This window comes from Schistocerca piceifrons, chromosome 10 (genome assembly GCF_021461385.2).
Source record: "Schistocerca piceifrons isolate TAMUIC-IGC-003096 chromosome 10, iqSchPice1.1, whole genome shotgun sequence".
NCBI lineage: Eukaryota > Metazoa > Arthropoda > Insecta > Orthoptera > Acrididae > Schistocerca > Schistocerca piceifrons.
The window spans coordinates 94000549-94020988 of record NC_060147.1 but is presented as its reverse complement, the minus strand read 5'-3'; the positions used below and the strand labels follow the sequence as shown (position 1 = coordinate 94020988).

Genomic DNA, 20440 nt, shown 5'->3' with positions numbered 1-20440 from the left:
TATAATTTCCCATGTAGTACACGGATTTTATATTTTTGTAAACTACAATATTAGTATTAGAAAATGATAATATTTCTTATTTAAACTATTTTTTAATTTATAATGGATTCTAGAATTCGAAATATGCTGTTGTGCATACTGTTGTAAACGCAATGTTTGGAAGCAAAGATCTTTGACATTTGTAAGAAAGGAGGTTTGAAATGAGGTACAGTTAGTGAATTTTAATACCGAAAGCTTCTGTCTGTGTAGAAATTTTGTGAAATACGTATTCTTTATAGATCGCATTTTCATAATTTAAGTTTAAATAAAACTTTTTTGAGGGACCTTAATGCTTTGCGCAGCATGTGAAAGTTGCTGTATTTGGACGGGTTACTACTGTAACCGAAATATTAGATCTGAAGATGGTACTAGAGGAACCGAAACAAGTCATATGAATAAAATATTTTGCAATTAAGGCGGATTATAAGCAGTGTGCGATTTGCAGGGGGGGGGGGGGGGGAGAGGGATTTCACCCCCTCTGCATCAGACCATCCCCTCCTCCGGTTATAGTTTATGCATCCCAACCAGGGATGTTTATTTCCCACGCATTGGAGTAAAACTTTACATATAATTTAAATTTGTGGAGCCGAACACTGAACGTTTTTAATAATATCATTAATACAATCAATATGTTTCAGTTTTCTATCATCAGAATAAGTACAACTTTTCACAAATGTGCCTCTACTTTTTCAATTCCCCTCGTATAACTGTACCCATATGTAGATGATTTTGTAAATAAGCTTTACCTATAATGTACTTTTAAACATATAACAACGGATGGCTTTTCTGATAGTGCATACGCGTCAATAGTGAGTTTCGGCATTAACATCTATTTATAAATAGCTGTTTAACCATGCGTAACGCCATGGTCCAAGCTAGTAACATATATAATTCTACTAACCCACTAAGACATCCCCCCCCCCCCCCCCCCCCCCCCCCCACTGGTAAAAGCACAAATCGCACTCTGATTATAAGTAACACTGAAACTTAATGCATTCATAGATTGGGGATATTGATGGCTAAACAATTACTGAATAATAAATTTCAACCCAAAATATTGTAACTTAATTTTCTGAAATTTATATATTATTCGTTACACATTTAACAGACCGTGTAAGAGAAAACTAAGGTCCTAAATAATTAATCAGCTCCTAGTTTATGTTTCTAATTACCTCTTTTAATAGCAAATAACAATGAGGAGACGAACGTTTATTCGTGTATGTTTAACATTCGTATTGCTCTTCGCAATGCCTCAAAAGAAATACTTCTGTTGGCAGCAATAAAATACGGAATTAATTAATGATTTCTATGTGATCGGCTGTATGGGGTGACAGATACATAAGTTCGTGTAGTGAGACATACTAGAGATTTGGATCGAATACCTCAGTAAATGAATTTTGCCTGTGCCCAGAATACGTCTAAGAAAAAATAAAAGAACATAAAAAATAGATAAAAGCAATGCACCACGAAGCGATTATTCGAGTGTCACGGAAATCGGTAGAGGTGAAGTACATGTGCAGAAAAACAAATCATTACAATTTCAGAAAAATTGCGTGTTTTATTCAAGAGAGCGTGCTTCATAAACTGAACATATAAATAACGCGTTGGCCCACCTCTGGCCCTTACGGGAGTAGATATAAGGCTTGACACTGAATGATAGGCTTGTTGGAAGTCGTCCTGAGACATATCGTACCAAATTCTGGCCAAGTGACGCTTTAGATCGTCAGAATCCCGAGCTGGTTGGAGGTCTGTGCCCATAGTGCTACAAACGTTCGCAACACGGGAGAGATCCGGCGACTTTGATGGCCGCGTTTGGTTATCCCATTCTCATAATTCCTTCGTGGTGTCTCCTTTCTTTTCTGGAGTGTATTTAAACGGACAATTTACTGCACAAACGTAACAAAAAGATTCAAGAGCCATCAGAAAGGCTTCAGAGGGCAATTTAAGAAAAGCGTGTCTGATCAATGAGGAACCAAGATACTGCCTAAATAAAGGAATCCGCTCAAAAATAAAGAAAAAATATTACTGTAGTTTCAGTACCATTCATATTAGAACTCAAAAGAAGTTCCAGTAATTTTTATTTCTCTTAACCTTCAAAACAAAAGATACACAAAAATTATCGAAATTACACTCGTTGACAAAACGAGCGAGACCCCTCGCCTTTTCGTTATGCTGACCCGCACAGCTTTAAAGTCTGCCACACAGCATAACAGGTAAGGCGACGAAGTGCTACCAACATACTATGCACAGCCGTGAAATTGAAAAACTATCCGAAATTTGTCAGACTGTTTTCAATCATGCGTAAGACTGTATTAATGCTGATTAGTGTGTTAACCACAACACCTAAATATACGATATCAATGAAAGAAGAAACGCTAATTAGTATGAACTTTACTAATAAAAATGAATTTCAGCTTATCGAGATATCATAAGTGTCTTACGAATTAGCAAAATATTATGCGCATTCGGCCGCGAAATGGTCTGTGTCAACGTTCAGACCAGTCATAATGGATTACCGTTGCTGACCTACCATGAAAGTGTGCAAATTTAGCAATAAAGGATCGTAACGAAATTCAGTTAAAAAATCATTCAATTCAATTCAATTCAATTATTGACAGAAGCGGAAAAAGTAGGCAGTAACAAGTATGAAATTCTACAAGAGTTTCATATCGACATCTACAGGGCGTCGGTACAGAATAAAGGTAGCAATAAAACGTATTGTGGACGGGAGAATTTCTTAAAATTCCTTTACTGATAGTCTATCTGTCTCCATAGAGATTAGAACCGAAAACAAACCAGACCCCCCTTGCAGTAGTAAACACCTTTCACTACACTAGCAGACAACCCAGGCAAACAGCCCTCTATTATTACCCGAGACATGAATAAACGGGCAATTTCGCAATGAAAATGGGAAAATGATTTGCAGTTTCTGTTGCATTGAGCTTTCAGGACTCAAAAACATGAATTGTCTACCTTTATGTCACCGCTTATGTGACCGTCCTTCGGGATGTTTACCGAAATAACAAAAAACTGTTATTAACGAGTAAATTTAGTAGGATGATTCTGGATCACCCCAGAAAATAAACAGCTACGTAGCTGCCAAACGTATTCTACAATGTTTCGAATTCTCCATTTGATGTGCCACAGCCAAAAAATGTTCATTAGCCGAAGTGTTCCTTAAGATAGCTAGCAATGGGAATGTTCGCACATCTAAAACGCGGTAGCATTAATAGTGGGATCTGAATTACCATGTGTATAGGCAAATGGATTATATTTGCATTCCTGTAAACGTGATTTGGATCGAAAGCGTAGCTACGATTAATATGCTAATGTATCGACTGCAACTGGAACATTTCGAATAAAGAGTAGGGGAAATTATTTTGCGGCCATCTTCAGTAACTGTGGTAGCTCTTTTCGTTGTTAGCATTTCGTCACGTAAATCGCTAAAAATTGAACCCTACTAGTCTCACTTTCTTGACCGTCTATCTGTCTACACAACCTTTAAAACCCGTTTACCTCGAGTACTGGTGGTCATAATGAGCGGAAATGTATCGCACTTCCTGCAGTATACGGTCCCTTGGTGGTGTAAAAAAGTGTGCTATGTCAACGCAATCTAAAGATACGGCAGTTTATGTAAAGAAAATTCACGCGAAAGGTCAAAAAATGGCTCTTAGAACTATGCCACCGAACTGATTAGGTCATCAGTCCCTAGATCTAGATCTACTTAAACCTAACTAACCTAATACACATCCATGCCCGGGAGAGGATTCGAATTGACGGCGCAAGGAGCCGCGCGATCCGCGATATGACGCCGTTGAGCGGATGGCTAACCCGCGCTGGCAAGGTGTTAACATCAGCTGGTGTTACTAAAAAGTTATTCACTTCTGGTGAATTATTTTCTGTGCAGTCCACTTAAGAAAGAATAACTAAAATATATTTGATGTTACGGAAGAGGAAGAACGCCTAATTCATTCTTTATTCATGATGTTATATTCGCAATCTGAGCATACGTACTATCCATAACCACACTTTAGATCTAAGTCATAGTCACAGATATGTGAACACAACACATTGGCTTAGATTTGAGGTATTTTGTTTACCACGAAGTGGTGGCAGACGATGCTGTGGCGTCTTCGAAGCTCGAGTTTCTCCAGTGCTATCCATCTCAGCACATCAGCTGAGCGCACTTCGTCGCCTTGCCTGTTATGCTGTGTAGCAGACTTTAAAGCTGTCCGGATCAACATAACAAAAAGGCGAGGGGTCTCGCTCCACGACTGTACATAAGAAAACTTAGAGTACTTTACAAAGAAATCAGTACCTATTTCTGTTTGAATGACCTTTGGCATACTTCGCCAAGCGCATTTCCTGCTATGACGAAAGTCGAAAATACTTTCGTTGTAAGGGTGTGTATGCGCAGCGTTTCCCATGGCGACTTGAGCTCTTTTGGAATTGCGCAAGGAACCGGTTCTGCTTCTTTGTCTTCTTCTCAAACTGGATGATGCCGGGCCCACTTCCTCCCTTCGCAGAATAAGTTTTCAGCGATCCGACATTTCTAGCTCAGGATTGCTCACAGGTATACGGTGAAATACCGAATGTTAATGCAACTTCCTTTCTTCATCCCTTCACATTCCAATGCCTAGAAACCCTGTTTCTTTTCTGTAATATTCAATCGCTTGATATCGTTTTAAGTGTTTTTACAAGTGATTTATGTACTTTAGCCCAACGTGCACTGTTAGACGAACGAAAGAGTGCCGCAACAAATACAGAAACAACTGGCGAAATAATTCGAAATCATCATCATCATCATCAGTTATCTGCTATATTAGCAGGTCCTTTGCCTCTCCATTTTCTGCGATCCATTGCTTCCTTCTTAAGGCTGCTGTATGTTGTACCGTCCATCATGTGATCCAGTATCTGGAATCTCTTCCTTCCTCGCTTCCTTTTCCCTTCTACATAACCTTCTAAAACTGTTTTTATCAGTCCGTCATTCTTTCTTAATATATGCCCAATCCAATTTCTTTTTCTTCTCTTTATTACATCTAGTAACTGCCTTTTCTCTCCCACTCTTCTCAGTACCTCTTCATTTTTTACTCTGTTCATCCAACTTATTCTTTCCATCTTCCGCCATGTCCAGATCTCAAAAGCCTCCAGCCTTTCTCTGTCTTTTTTCCTCATAGTCCATGTTTCAGCGCCATATAGAAGAACACTCCATACAAGACATTTTATGAGTCTCTTTCTGAGTTCTCTGTCCATACCGCTGCAGAAGATTCTCCTTTTCTTATAAAACGCCTCTTTTGCCGTTGCTATCCTTGTTTTAATTTCTGTGGTGCACTTCTAGTCAGTGTTTATCCTGCTTCCAAGATACTTAAAATTTTGCACCTGTTCTAGTATTTCTCCATTCAACACAATTTTTATTTCCTTATTTCCTCCTATTGCCAATACTTTTGTTTTATTTGTGTTAATTTTCATTTCATATTTTTTTCCGTTAGTTGCAATGGTGTCCACCAAATCCTGTAATTCTTTTTCCGCTGTGGCTAGAAGGACCATGTCATCAGGAAATCTCAAGCACCCTACTCTTCTTCCTCCAATTTCTACTCCTTTGTCATCTAATGAGCATTGGTCAGTCATATTTTCCAAGTACAGGTTGAAAAGAGTAGGTGATAAACAGCATCCTTGTCTTACTCCTTTCCCTAGTCTGATCCAGTTTGTACTTTCTCCTCTCACTTTAACTGAAACTTTTTGATTAAGGTACAATGAGTTTATAAGTCTTCTGGTTTTCCAGTCCACTCTCTTTTCCCTCATAATAGTCGCCAGCTTGTCCCAAACCACATTGTCAAATGCCTTTTCTAAATCGATGAAGCACATATATAGGTCTCTTCCTTTTTCAATAAACCTCAGGGAGTCACACCTAGTGATACGTGGCTGGCGACCACGGTGCCCCGAGCTGAGTCCTGGCATTGCTTCCACTTACTTATGCCAGGCTCCTCACTTTTATCTTTCCTATTTGGCCACCCTCGGCCAACTCATGTTCTTTTCCGACCCTGACGCTATTAGGTTTCGAGGGCTAGGGGTCTTTCATTTTCCAACCTATACTTTTCATGCAGCGTCTGACCCGGAGCGGGCGGCTGCAAAATGCGTCTGTATCCCATGTTAGGGGTGGCCTCCAGAACTGCGGAAGGCAACGGAATACCACCGCAGATTATCTTCCCTGCATAATGCAGTCTCCATTTTATGCACAAAAAAAGGCTTCCTCTCATGTTAAATCAGTGTCCGGAGGTAAAATAGTCCCCCATTCGGATCTCCGGGGGGGACAACTTGAAAGGAGGCAAAAAATCAAAACGAGAATTGGTACCTGGAATGTCAGAACTCTGCTACAAGCAGGAAAACTAGAAAACCTTAAAAGAGAGATGGAAAAGAATCATATGGACCTCGTAGGAGTTGCTGAGGTAAGATGGAATGGACATGGAGAGTTGCAGTCAGATGAATATGTATTCTACTACTCAGGAGGAGAAGTAAAAGGAATTAATGGAGTAGGAATGATTATGACAAAGGAATTGGCTAAATGTGTGGAATATGTAGACTATGCAAATGACCGGGTTATTGGTGTAAGGCTGAAAGGAGCACAAAAAGATTTACTGATTGTCCAGGTGTATATGCCAACTTCAGAACATGATGACCAAATTGTAGAGGAAACGTACAATGTAATAGAGAGAATAATGGACGAAAATAAAAAATGCTGCAAAATAGTAATGGGAGACTGGAACGCCATTGTGGTAGAAGGGAAAGAGGGAAACATAGTAGGCAGTCATGGTCTTGGAAAGAGAAATGACAGAGGTGAATGGTTAATTGACTTCTGCAGGGAAATGCAGCTGATAGTGGCAAACACCATAAGAGGAGGCTCTACACTTGGAAATCACCAGGGGATAAATATAGAAACCAAATCGATTTTATACTGGTAGAAGAAAGATACAGGAATGGAATCAAGAAGGTGCACACATTACCAGGTGCAGATACTAATAGTGGCCACAACTTACTTATGGCAGAAATAGAAATAAGAATGAAAAAACTGAAAAAGGCGACAATGGTGAAGAAATGGGATCTAGAGAAGATAAGGTCCAACAAAGAACAAATTACAGAAATGCTGTCTCGGGACTTTCTAAACACGTTACGAGACAAAGAAGCACCTGATAATGCCAACGAGTACTGGAATATGCTGAAAGAAGGTATCATTAAAGCAGGACAGCAAAATATAGGATATGTAAAAGGGAAAAGGTCAAAAAAACCATGGGTCACACAAGAAATGATTTCCAAGAGGGAGGAGAGAAGAAAATTGAAAAACAAGAACACTGAAGATGCAAGAAAGATATACCGAAGGTTAAATAACGAACTGCGAAGAGAAACAGAGCAGGCTAGGAAAAAATGGCTAAAAGACGAATGTGATGAAATTGAAGAACTGGACAGGAAGGGAAGATACGACTTACTATACAACAGAGTAAAGACTATGACATGGGAACAAAAGAGAGCAGGAAGTGCTACTATGGAAATTTTGAGTAAAGACGAAGAGGTAGTGTATAAAGATCGTGACGATGTCCTCCAGAGATGGGAAGAATATATGACACAAATAGCAAACCAGAAACTCTGGAACTTGAATCACACAACAGTGTAAGTGATGAAGAGAAAGGACCGACCATCATAATGGAAGAAGTAAAGCCTGCCATTGCTGCAATGAAAAATGGCAAAGCAGTAGGTACAGATACAATACCGGGAGAAATACTAAAATGCTTGAACCACAATGGAATAAGAGAAATATTGAGGTTATGTAATAAAATATATGACAGTGGTGAATGGCCTGAGGACTTTTTGACAACAGTAATGATTCCATTACCGAAAAAACAAGGAACCAAGAAATGCAGCGAGCACAGGAAAATCAGCCTCATTTCACATGCAGCCAAAGTGATGTTAAGAATAATTAATAAAAGACTTGAAAAAGTAATAGAGGAGAATCTCGGCGAGGAGCAGTTTGGCTTTAGACAGAATACGGGCACCAGAGATGCAATACCGAGTGTTAAACAGAGGCTGTTTTGACGTTACAATTGAGAATGGAAGCAAGACTTAAGAGAAATCAAGACACGTTCATAGGATTTATCGACCTAGAAAAAGCATTCGGTAGTGTAAAATGGTGCAAGATGTTCGAAATTCTCAGAAAAATGGAAGTAAGATATAGAAGACGGATAGTATACAAAATGTGCAAAAGCCAAGGGGGAACAGTAACACAGGAATACCGAGAACAAAGTGCTTGGATTAAAAAGAGAGTCAGGGATATAATCTTTCTGCCTTCTCTTCAGTCTACACACAGAAGAAGCAATGACAGAAATAAAAGAAAGATTGAAGAGTACGATTAAAATTCAGGGTGAAAGAGCATGAAAGATAAGATTCGGTGATGACATTGCCATCCTCAGTGAAAGTGAAGAAGGATTATAGGACCTTTTGAGTGGACTGAACAGTCTAACGAGTACAGAATTTGGACTGAGAGTAACCCGAAGAAAGACAGAAGAAATCAGAAGCAGCAGAAACCATAACAGCGATAAGGTTAACATCAAAACCGTGGTCTCAGAGTAGACGAAGTGAGGGAATTCTGATACCTTGGAAGCAAAATAACACATGGCGGACGAAGCGAAGACGACATAGAAAGCATACTAGCACATAACTGATTGACTGTTTTAATGAAACTAGCACAGGTGAAAAAAAATGGTTCAAATGGCTCTGATCACTGTGGGACTTAACTACTGAGGTCATCCGTCCCCTATAACTTAGAACTACTTAAACCTAACTAACCTAAGGACATCACACACATCCATGGCAGGATTCGAACCTGCGACCGTAGCGGGCACGCGGTTCCAAACTGACGCGCTTAGAACCGCACGGCCACACCAGCCGGCTAGCACAGGTGAAATAGTATTCCTGCCAGATAGAAGTCTTCCAGTATCAAATATCAGTCTTAGCGTGCGGAAGAAATTTTTGAAAATGTATGTATGGAGCACAGCGTTTTATGGTAGTGACACATTGATTGTGGGCAAACGACAGAAAAAATAATCGAAGTGGTAGAGATATGGCGCTGTAGAGCCATGCAGAAAATTAGGTGTACTGATAAGATAATGAATGAGATGGCTCTCTGTAGAACTGGTAAAGAAAAGAAGCTCTAGAAGGCACCGACAAGAAGGGACAACATGATATGACATCCGTTCAGACATCACGGAGTTACCTCCATGGTACTAGAGGGAGATAGGAATAAACGAAGCAAATAGTTGAGCACGTGGGATGCGGAGATAGGAATAAACCGAGCAAATAGTTGAGGACGTGGATGCGGAGATAGGAATAAACGAAGCAAATAGTTGAGGACGTGGGATGTGGTGATAGGAATAAACCGAGCAAATAGATGAGGACGTGGGACGTGGAGATAGGAATAAACCGAGCAAATAGTTGAGGACATGGATGCGTAGATAGGAATAAATGAAGCAAATAGTTGAGGACATGGATGCAGAGATAGGAATAAACCGAGCAAATAGTTGAGGACGTGGGATGCAGAGCTAGGAATAAACCGAGCAAATAGTTGAGGATGTGGGATGCGGAGCTAGGAATAAACCGAGCAAATAGTTGAGGACTTGGATGCGGATATAGGAATAAACCGAGCAAATAGTTGAGGACATGGGATGTGGAGATAGGAATAAATCAAGCAAATAGTTGAGGACGTGGGACGCGGAGATAGGAATAAACCGTGTAATATATTTGTCCAATGAATACCCGTTTATCATCTGCATTTCTTCTTGGTGTAGCAATTTTAATGGCCAGTAGCGTAAAGAAAACCGATCATTTGCACATATTGACATTTCTACAAAAAATTATTTAAACAAAATTATTCAACCTCAAAGATAACCAAAGAGATTATGTGAGAAAGACAAAACATATCATTTTCTCCTATTGTGCATATTACAGAGATTACACTTAATGACAGTATCGAATTAATCATACACTAAATACAGAAGTTCAACGATACGATGTTGAACAAAACAGAAAGCTAAATGAATCAACAATAGTGTGTAAGCTGTGGTGTTACACTGGGCACATGTTTACTAACGCAGCCGTGGTATTCTGTCCACTGTTTCAGATGAGGGCGCCGGGTCCCAATGGATGAGGAGTCCATTCTGGTAGGCGCCTGCGTCGCGGTCGTCACCCTCACCGTCGTGGTGCTGGTCGCCTGCTACGCCCGGGTGCTGACCCAGCTCTGCTGCACCAACAGCAGGATCATCCCATAGGTACAGCAAGCCTCTAGCCTCACCGTCTCCAAATGTTGGGTGAGTTTTTCCAGCACACACAAAGTCCATGGATTGACCGATGAGAGGATACGGAACGAAAAAGCGCTAACGAACTTATGACCGGAAGTACATGGGTTTCATGCCAGAGGCCATTTATTCAATCATACATTCGAAACCCAAAGACAGCAGGTGTTGACAGATGTGAAAATTACCGAACTATCAGGTTAATAAGTCATCGCTGCAAAATACTAACGCGAATTCTTTACAGACTAACGGAAAAACTGATAGAAGCCGACCTCGGGGAAGATCAGTCTGGATTCCGTAGAAATGTTGGAACACATTAGCCAATACTGACCAACGACTCATCTTATAAGATAGATTAAGGAAAGGCAAACCTACGTTTCTAGCATTTGTAGACTTACAAAAGCTTTTGACAATGTTGACTGGAATACTTTTTTTTCAAATTCTGAAAGTTGCAGGGGTAAAATACAGGGAGCTAAAAACTATTTACAATTAGTACAGAAACCAGATGGCAGTCATAAGGGATGAAAGGGAAACAGTGGTCGAGAAGGGAGTGAGACAGAGTTGTAGCCTATACCCGATGTTATTTAATCTGCATGCTGAGCAAGCAGTAAAAGAAACAAAAGAAAAATTTGGAGTAGGAATTAAAATCCAGGGAGATGAAATAAAATCACTGAGGTTTGCTGATGACATTGTAATTCTGTCAGAGACAGCAAGGATTTGGAAGAGCAGTTGAACGGAATGGACAGTGTCTTGAAAGGAGGGTATAAGATTAACATCAACAAAACCAAAACGAGGATAATGGAATGTGATGCTGAGGGTATTGGATTAGGAAATGAGACACTTAAAGTAGTAAATGAGTATTGCTATTTGGGGAGCAAAATAACTGATGATGGTCGAAGTAGAGAGGATATAAAATGTAGACTGGCAATGGCAAGGAAAGCGTTTCTGAAGAAGAGAAATTTGTTAACATCGAGTATAGATTTAAGTGTCAGGAAGTCGTTTCTGAAAGTATTTGTATGGAGTGTAACCATGTATGGAAGTGAAACATGGACGATAAATAGTTTGGACAAGAAGAGAATAGAAGCATTCGAAATATGTTGCTACAGAAGAATGCTGAAGATTAGATGGGTAGATCACATAACTAATGAGGGGAAAAGAGGAATTTGTGGCACAAATGACTAGAAGAAGGGATCGGTTGGTAGGACGTGTTCTGAGGCATCAAGGGATCACCAATTTAGTATTGGAGGGCCGAGTGTAGGGTAAAAATCGTAGGGGGAGACCAAGAGATGAATACACTAAGCAGATTCAGAAGGATGTAGATTGCAGTAAGTACTGGGAGATGAAGAAGCTTGCACAGGATAGAGTAACATGCAGAGCTGCATCAAACCAGTCTCAGGACTGAAGACCACAACAACAACAACAACAAGACATTGTTGCAGAGACTAACGCCTAATACGCGCTATACCATGCAGTTACAGTTACGGTATGTGTTGCAAACGCTTTCCATGTTCCTCAACCATGCGTGTACGCGCCGTGACATGTGCTGCCTCATACGTTCACATCGACCAGGCTGCATCTGAACAATGAATAGGTACCATGAATATGCTGCTCCAGTTTACAACATTTGGAATGAGCTCTGCATACACGACGATTTTGAGATGGCCCCACAACCAGAAATCTCACAGGATGACATCCAGTGAACGAGCAGCCCATGCAAGTTGACCCTCTAGTCCGATCCACCGACCAGGGAAGACACGATTGAGATGCGTCCAGACATTAACGGCAAAGTTGGTTGGTTGGTTGGTTGATTGATTTGGTGGAAGAGACCAAACAGCGAGGTCATCGGTCTCATCGGACTAGGGAAGGAAGTCGGCCGTGCCCTTTCAAAAGAACCACATTTAGGGAAATCACGGAAAACCTAAATCAGGATGGCGGACTGAACCGTCGCCCTCCCGAATGCGAAACGGCAAAGTGGACACCATCATGTAGCAGACTCCTAACCCTTCGAATCATCAATGGCACTTCTTCCAGCAGGTGAGCCAAAGTCACCCACAAGAAACGCCGATAGTTCCGGCCTGTTTGGCAACGTCGAAGGAAGGCTGGTCCCAAAATACGGTCGCCAATTATCCCGACCCACACATCCCGGCTGCACCGATGCTGATGATTCGCTGCCACAGTACTATCTCACAGATGACTGTTATGAATGTTGAACATACCACTCCAAGTAAAAATGTTCTCATCTGTGAATAGGATGGATGACACAAATCCCAGAGTCGTGGATACCTGGTGAAGAAAACAGTGACAAAACTGCTCGCAATGTGGAATGTCTGTCGCTAATAAGTCCTGCACTCTCTGTGAGTGATAAGGGTAGTAAAAATTGTCATGCATAATATTCCACGTGGTCGTCTGGCTCACATTGTACTGGCAGGCCAACTGCCTGGTGCTGACAAGGTGGTCGCCTTTGACAGTGTCAACCACATTTTCCCCCAAGTCTAGTATCCAAACCTTGCAGGTACGTCCTTCATGATTTCCTGCTTCCTGAATCGACTCTGCCCCAGACAAGCGGTGAAGCACTGTTGCAAACATTGAATGCAGTGAGTGTTGTCGGCGGGGATAGAGCTCCTGATACGACCTTGCTGCCCGCCGTCCTTTGCCATTTGCAAGTAAACACCATGTCGGTAAGCTTTCGATTCGAATACGGAACCATTATGTACAATGGTGTATCACATCCGCTACAAGGTGAACCAGCAAGAGAGTAAATGGACGTAACGTTACCAATTACTATGGCAGGAGAGGTTGATAGGACTTGACGTATGAGGAACAGTACCACCCTGTAGGAGGAAACCGTGCATACTGTAACTGTGGCTGCGTGGTACAGCGCGTATTGGACCGCAGTCTCTGTAACAAAGTATGGTTGAATAAATGGTCTCTAGCATGGAAACCATGCATTTTCGGACTGAAGTTGATTAAATCTTTTTTGTTCCATATACTCTCATCAGTCAGTTCCAAGAGTCTCTACACAGTGGAAAAAATTACCCTGTATATGCTGCTCTTTCTAGTACATCAAACTTTGTTCACCATAATCACTGACCAAGAACTGCACTACATGTTTCTCCTCAGACCTACACACTTATGTAACACATCTTGCTAATGGTGCGTATCTGCTGCCAGCTCGCTGTTCTCTGTTCACTGGCATAGCTCGCCATTCACGAATCAAACACACTGGGTCTTAAGGGGGCTATTACACAACCAAATTTATTGTACAATGAAATTTGACCAAATATTGGACCTAGATATTTGACAAACATCTTTGGCGTGGCGCAAAAATGTAATATTACAATGGGATTCAAAGTTTTGTCAAAATTTCAGAATGGCGGATAACAACTTGTTACTATACGCTACAGCTGCGTGTAGTACAATTGCACTGTGTTCTCATTTGCAAGAGGATCGGAAAAAAGGAAAGTAAAGTTAACTTGAGTGAAGCTGTGCGTTTCGCGGCGAGATAATAAAAGCATACATCAAAATTTGTCACAGGACCTGCGAATGCACGAGAGTAGACTTCAGTAAGCGCTCAGGAAAATTGGCTCCTTACATTACGAGGCAGAATACTCACCTCAGAAATACTACATCCGCAACACGACTTCTTGTAACAGAAGGAAGCTACTCTACAGTACAGCATTCGAATACTGCAGTGCACATAGACAAAAATAATACCAGAAACGATGGAAGCCATTTATAAAGCACTGAAGAAGAAGTATGTGAAGACAAATAACTGTTTAGTACATACTATAGCCATGAAGAAATATTTTTATTTCTACAAAAGTTGTAAATTTTCTCCTAGAGAAACAGTTTAGTGATCACTGTGTAGAACACGGGAATACTGCATTCTTGTGTGAGATAGAGTATTGGCACCTAACTCAGTCTGAAAGGTGCCTTACTGCGGGTCTCCATTTGACTGACTGGTAGAATCGGGCAACATCCGGATTTCTGAGGCATTCGGATGTGACAGTGCCCGCATGTTGGACTGCATGGGAACTTGTGGGCAGCCGTACTCATCGTCAATGTTCGAGTCGACGATATCTGACCACCACAAGTCAGAATCGCCCTATTGTACACCGAGCACATCAAAACCCCTTCACAACTGCCTGCCATCCAAGAGTCCAAGATTAAGTACGGGACATTCTGTGTCATCCTACACCATTAGTTGCAGACTGTCAGCAGACAATCTAGTTTGTAGCCTGCTATTAACACAAGAATAGAAGCGGCTGCAGTTGAAATAGTGCCGCGACTGGGAAGCATGGATTTCTGACGAATGGCATCGCATCATGTTCAGTGATGATTCACAGTTCTGGTGTACCCCAGGTGACCATCATCATAGACTACAGCGACGACCTTTGAAGAGGTCCCATTATCCCAACTGGAGAGGCACATCACTGTGGGGAGCCACTGGGTATCACCTCAAATCAGAGCTGACAGCGACTGAGGGAACTCCGACGGCACTACAGTACATCATAGACATCTTGCGCCCTCGTGTGTTACAAGAGTACCATGCTGCCATTTTCCAACAGGACAATGCTCGTCTTCACGTGAACTGTCTGCCTGGTGTTGACATACTCCCATGACGATCAAAATCCCCAGATCAGTCTCTAATAGACCCTGTGTGGGACCAGCTCCACTCCTGTGTGAGTATCCAGGATATCAAAGACCAATTACAATACGCGTGGGCCAGTTTGTGTCTTGAGAGAATGCACCGGCCTCATGGCTCCCTTGCCTGCCGAACAATTCGTGCATCCAAGCCAGAGGGCGTGCAACGTCATACTGATAAGTGAGCTCATACTGCCAAGTTCTTCGTAAATTTGACTCGATTTTGTAATCACCGCTCCAGCTGGGAAGTCTCCTTGTCTGAGTGCATCACTTTTCTTCTTAATAAGAGTATCTCAAGCAGAGAAAACTGTCCACCCCTATTCCATTTGTGCACTGGGGCTTTTTAAGGGCGCTCGTCGTAGCTTTTCACTGTGGATATAACTCTCAGCATATGGTCTATAATAAGGGAAACTGAAGATTCCCTGATACCATAGTAGTAGTTGTTCTTGTATCCTCAAGGAGGAACAATGACATGTAAAGCTCTCTAAGTTACACCTCTCCAGCATAAAGAAACACAAAGGTGTAATCCATATAACAACTACATACATATCATTCCATTTCACTACCGTTTCAAATGTGTTGCTAAAATATTATGCTGAGAATGCTCGTACAACAGTGCTGTGGAGGAATTGTCTCTCTAGCCCACTTTACTGGGGCCAAACGTAAGATATACCATAAATTAGTATTCCTTTTGATTTGATAACAGGTAGATCCCCTACCCACTATTCTTTTAGTGTTTATTTTTATCTCAATTTTCTTTTAGGTGTGTATTTCAAATTGAATAACTTTAATCAGTATTTACTCTACTTACTGTTGTCTCATTAAACATAAATTTTGTTTTCATGTATGAAGTCTGTGCTGGTGTAGTATTATACTGCCATACAACATAACTTTCGCTCAGGTTTTCAGCTAAAGAACTTCGACCATCATTGGATGAGCACGTACACTGGAGGGATAATACTGTCTGTGTTTGCCAGAAGTCCTATACATCACTGCATAAACTGATGGATGATTTGATTGGTGGTTTGTTCTTTTCAGTACTGAACAGTACTTCAACCTATCAACTATCCCATGTTCCAGGAGTAGTGAGCACCAAGTTGCGAGTATTCAGTCAGAGGGTTTAAAAACTGCCACAGCCGTGGCATTCACTCTGGGCCAACTCCAGTTGTCTCCAGTCGAGATGTGTAGTTCTTCAACGAATAAACTACTCTGTCCTCAAGGCTTCTGGTGAGCACCCAGCTGCCACTGTGCTGTTTGAGCGGTTGAGGGTTGCCACAGTACTAACCCTATCTATCATTCATCTTCTGGTGTCTCCACTAGAGATGTACACTGTTTGAGCCAACCACTTAAGCCATGTTCAAGGAGGCTGCTGAAATTTCAGCCAGCAGCATGTTGCCCGAGAACCTGGAGGCTATTTCGGTGCTCATCCTGGGTCTTAATCGCCTCCTGGCGTTTTCGCTTGTTAGACACAGTTCAGCCTACAATTATCCCATCTTCAAGTTTTATGGCGTGCTTTCAGCAACCAGCGTGCTGTTGGATAGCCTGTGAGCTGTCGCATGGTGTCTCCACTGGAGCAGTACAGTGCCTCCTGCCACTGCAGTTTTGTGGTGAGCTTCCAGCAACCAGCAGCTGCGTTGTGCTGCAGTGATTTCCTTGGCTCTGGTCCTCCTGTTGGTGTCTCCACTGGAAAAGAATGGTTCAGCTTTCGAACATACTACATGGGTGCTCACCTTCCAGTGAGCAGCATACAGTGCGACAGCCTAGAGGCCACCATGGTCTATCCCTACCTCTGGGATGCTTTCCAGTGTCTCTGATATTCACGATTCAGGTCACCAAATATCCCTTGTGTCATACTTCAGGAGATGCCAAGCTCCTGCCTGCTGAAAAGGGCAAGTAGGCTACGAGTAATCCTAGCATTGATCTCTTTCTGGTGCCTCCACGGGAGACTCACAGTTTACCAGATACTCCATCATCCAAGCATGTGGTGACCCACCAGCCTGAGGGTACTTGGCCAGCACAGTTTTGGTCCTGTCTCTGGACATCCTCCTCTTGTCTCTACTGGTGATAAACACTTCAACTTACCACTTACTATGTGTTCTAGGCGTTTGATGAGCTGCAGGCCACTAGCATGCTGACCAAGAACCTTGGTGTGGCAGCAGTAATGGTCAAGGCTCCAGGCCTCTTCCTGTTGACTCTACTGGCAGTGCACATTTCTTCAGCTTACCGACTCCTCCTTGTTCCAGGAGTGTGCTGAGCTGCTGTCCACCAGCATGTTAACCGAAGGCCTGGGAGCGGCTGCGGTGCTGGCCCTGGCTTTGGGCCTCCTTTTGGTGTCGGCGCTGGTAGTGTGCTACGCCTGCGTTCTGCGCCAGCTGTGCTGCCGGGCCGCCGCTGATGGCAAGCTGTGGCCCAGGGGCTGTGGGCGAGGGCGGTGGAGGTCCCGCGTTGCTGGCAGTGGGGGCGGTGCCGGGGGCGGAGGCAGCACTGCGGGGGCGGAGGACAGCAGCCGCGTCCAGCAGGCGCCCACCGAGGAGCACGAGCTGCCCCTCGCAGACATCTACGCAAGTGTCTTCAGCAGCCGAGGAGCATCGCCCGCTATGGGGTCGGCGTCTGCCAGGGCTTCAGGGTCCACTGGTGATGTCGTGGCGATTACATCCTCCACGTGACACTCACCTCCAAGATGTTAAGGCCATGCTGAGGGCGCGTCCTCCACATGAACAGGCTTTCTTTGGAAACATAATACTACTGTGCCGCCATTCTGCTTTTGCCATGAACATGATATCACCAAAACAACTGTCAATAGATGATCCAGCAAATTTGGGTAAAGATCGAGCCAAGCCCATATGTTGTGACAGGTTCAGATGAGTTGTGTTACAATGCCAATGTGAGATTTTTTGCTATGATGTTATTGTGTTTTTGCTGTCCACGTGATACTATCCAACAACTCAGTGGATCATCCAATGAATTTGGGTGGAGATCGAACCAAGTTGAGTCATTTGGAAGAACATGGTTTCATACCTGTGTTACTAAAATGATTCTATTCGGTAGACTGCAGACTGACCTTTCCTAAGCAGCTGTAGTGTATAGCCCTAGTCGAAGTTAAATGTACATGTGTATCAGAATACAACATTCCATTGTGACCTCCAGTTCAATTACTGATTGGTGACGGTAGTGCTCCGAAGTTACTACTCTTATAACTGTTAAGTGAGTGTCCATTGTATGTCTACTACGCTATCTAGCTTTTATAAAGTACATCATTGCTCTGTGTTTGGTGCCTTCCCATTGGTGCTTCTGCAGTGGTTCTACCAAACTGTTCCCAGCTTTACAAATTATATACATCACGAGAACTTTGGATTACTGCAATGGACTTGTGAAGTTTCGGAAAACGATATATGCTTCTGATAATTACAGTTACTGATCATTGTTCCAACACCAATGAACATATTGCATTAGCTATTTCATCAAATGATTCAGCGTACTTGAATGCATTTGCTGTAAAAAGTGTATGCATTCCAAAATACAACGACCTTCTATTCTGATGTGTTCTGTTAGTACCAAAACACCATCAACTGTTGATCCAGTGTTGTATGTCAGACAGTGTTATGTATTCTGATGTGTTCTGTTAGTACCAAAACACCATCAACTGTTGATCCAGTGTTGTATGTCAGACAGTGTTATGTTTCGAACCTTTGAAATGTATATCATTCTAATCTTTAAAATGTATGTGGTTCTTCTCTTCTGTCTGTTGTAGATCAACTGTTTTGAAAGATCCCAAATAAACTGCAGGGCTGTAACATTTAACTATCCATACCAAGTGACAAAGAACCAAAGTAAAAACTATATAACTTTTATTAAATGAGACGTTCTCTTGACCTGTTCAGTTTACTTTCCAATAACTGGTGCTGTAACCACCAATCCGAGGATGCAGCTAGATTCGCTACAGATCAATCCAAGTATCGCGAATTTTGCAATAGCATCGCTCTTCAATTCAACTGGATTCAGCTGAGAAGTGTTTCCACACAATATACAGCACACCACAACATTCAATAATATCTGAGAACAACCAAGAGACTATGTGGAAAATTTAGAGCGTACATCATTCTTCTGATGTCAACAATTCTGTTCCCAATTTTTGTCCAGTCGATTGAAAATAATACCCAAACATGTGTCAATTGAAGAGAAAGATCAAGTCAGATGCTGAGACTCAGCAATGCCGTGTACTTCCGTTCTGATAGAATTAGAACAACGGCGCTGAACTAATGACGTTCATAAGCGTACCATCCCGTTTTTATGACACAAGCACGGGTGAAATATAAAATGTTAGCAAAACAGACTTTGTCCTGCCAATTTCACTTAAAATACAAATTTGTTTATTCGGTAGAGCGAGAGTAAAACGTTGAGAACAAGGAAACTGGTTTCACTGTAACGTCCCAGCAATATGTCGAGGTCTTACATTGTATTAAACAACTACAACTAGAACTTACCTTAATCCTATGTGCTATAGTACAAGTTAGCTTACAAGACTGTAAAGTGTGTGCAAGGTAAAGTTCAAAATATTTGCAGCTTCACAGATGGTTTCTACATACAATTTAATTTATTAAGCCTCCGGCTTTGTGAAAACTATATATTAAATAGACTGCTTTATTAATAAAAGAATACGTCTTTCATTATCCTGTGTCTTTTTGTACCCTCTATCACAGCTGCTAATACAGTTCTGATGATCTGGTGATTCTGAAATGTGGATTTTAAATTCTGAACGTATTCAGAACCCTTGTCCAACAACTTGGGCTTTGTCGTCGAATTATATATACCTAGATGATGTTGTCATTTTAGTTGCTTAAACTTCTGCTGTCCTTCGTAATGTACTCGGGAATTCTACGTTACGTAGGAGGCATGCACAATACCTTATAGCAGCCTATCCCAAACAGTAGGAAAAAAGTTAAACATCAAAAACGACGTACGTGCTTATCGGGTATAAGTATTCACCGTTCTTGCACTACTTAACTATTATTGGGAGGAAATAATTACATACAAGATATGTCTTGCTTCCACTTCGTTGTCTCCGTCGGATTTGTTACGTGATGATTCAAAAGCATTTCTTCTTCTTTGTTGTATTATTTATCAGGTTAGCTGTTCATGACACAACTTCGCCATACAAGAGAGACAAATGGCAAACATCTCTAGGCGTGTGGTATACCATATTTGAAGCTGTGAGTTAATCACAGACTGAGTGCCCTAGGATCTTTACAGGTCGAAAGCTAAGGATTTACCCGAAACAGAAACTTTGTAATTACAATTATTATCTATTTACCATGTTAATTTTGACAAAAGTATAAGTTTTTTGAAATATGAGAAGCAGGCTACAAGAACGTAGCATCGATTATCAAAATACACACATAAAAAAAAAGGTTTGCATCACC

At 41.8% G+C, this 20440-nt stretch overlaps 1 long non-coding RNA gene across 2 annotated transcripts in view; it reads left to right on the top strand.

Annotated features, from left to right (window-relative positions):
- The window catches only part of LOC124719114, a 392960-nt gene extending 375531 nt beyond the window's left edge, over positions 1 to 17429 (top strand). The window contains exons 3-4 of one of the 2 annotated variants that reach the window (XR_007005991.1): positions 10205 to 10352; positions 17264 to 17429. This is a non-coding gene — a long non-coding RNA (uncharacterized LOC124719114). Of the gene's footprint in view, positions 1 to 10204; positions 10392 to 17263 lie in introns of both variants that reach the window. The other variant, XR_007005990.1, reaches the window with a different exon arrangement.
- Positions 17430 to 20440: the final 3011 nt, after the last annotated feature.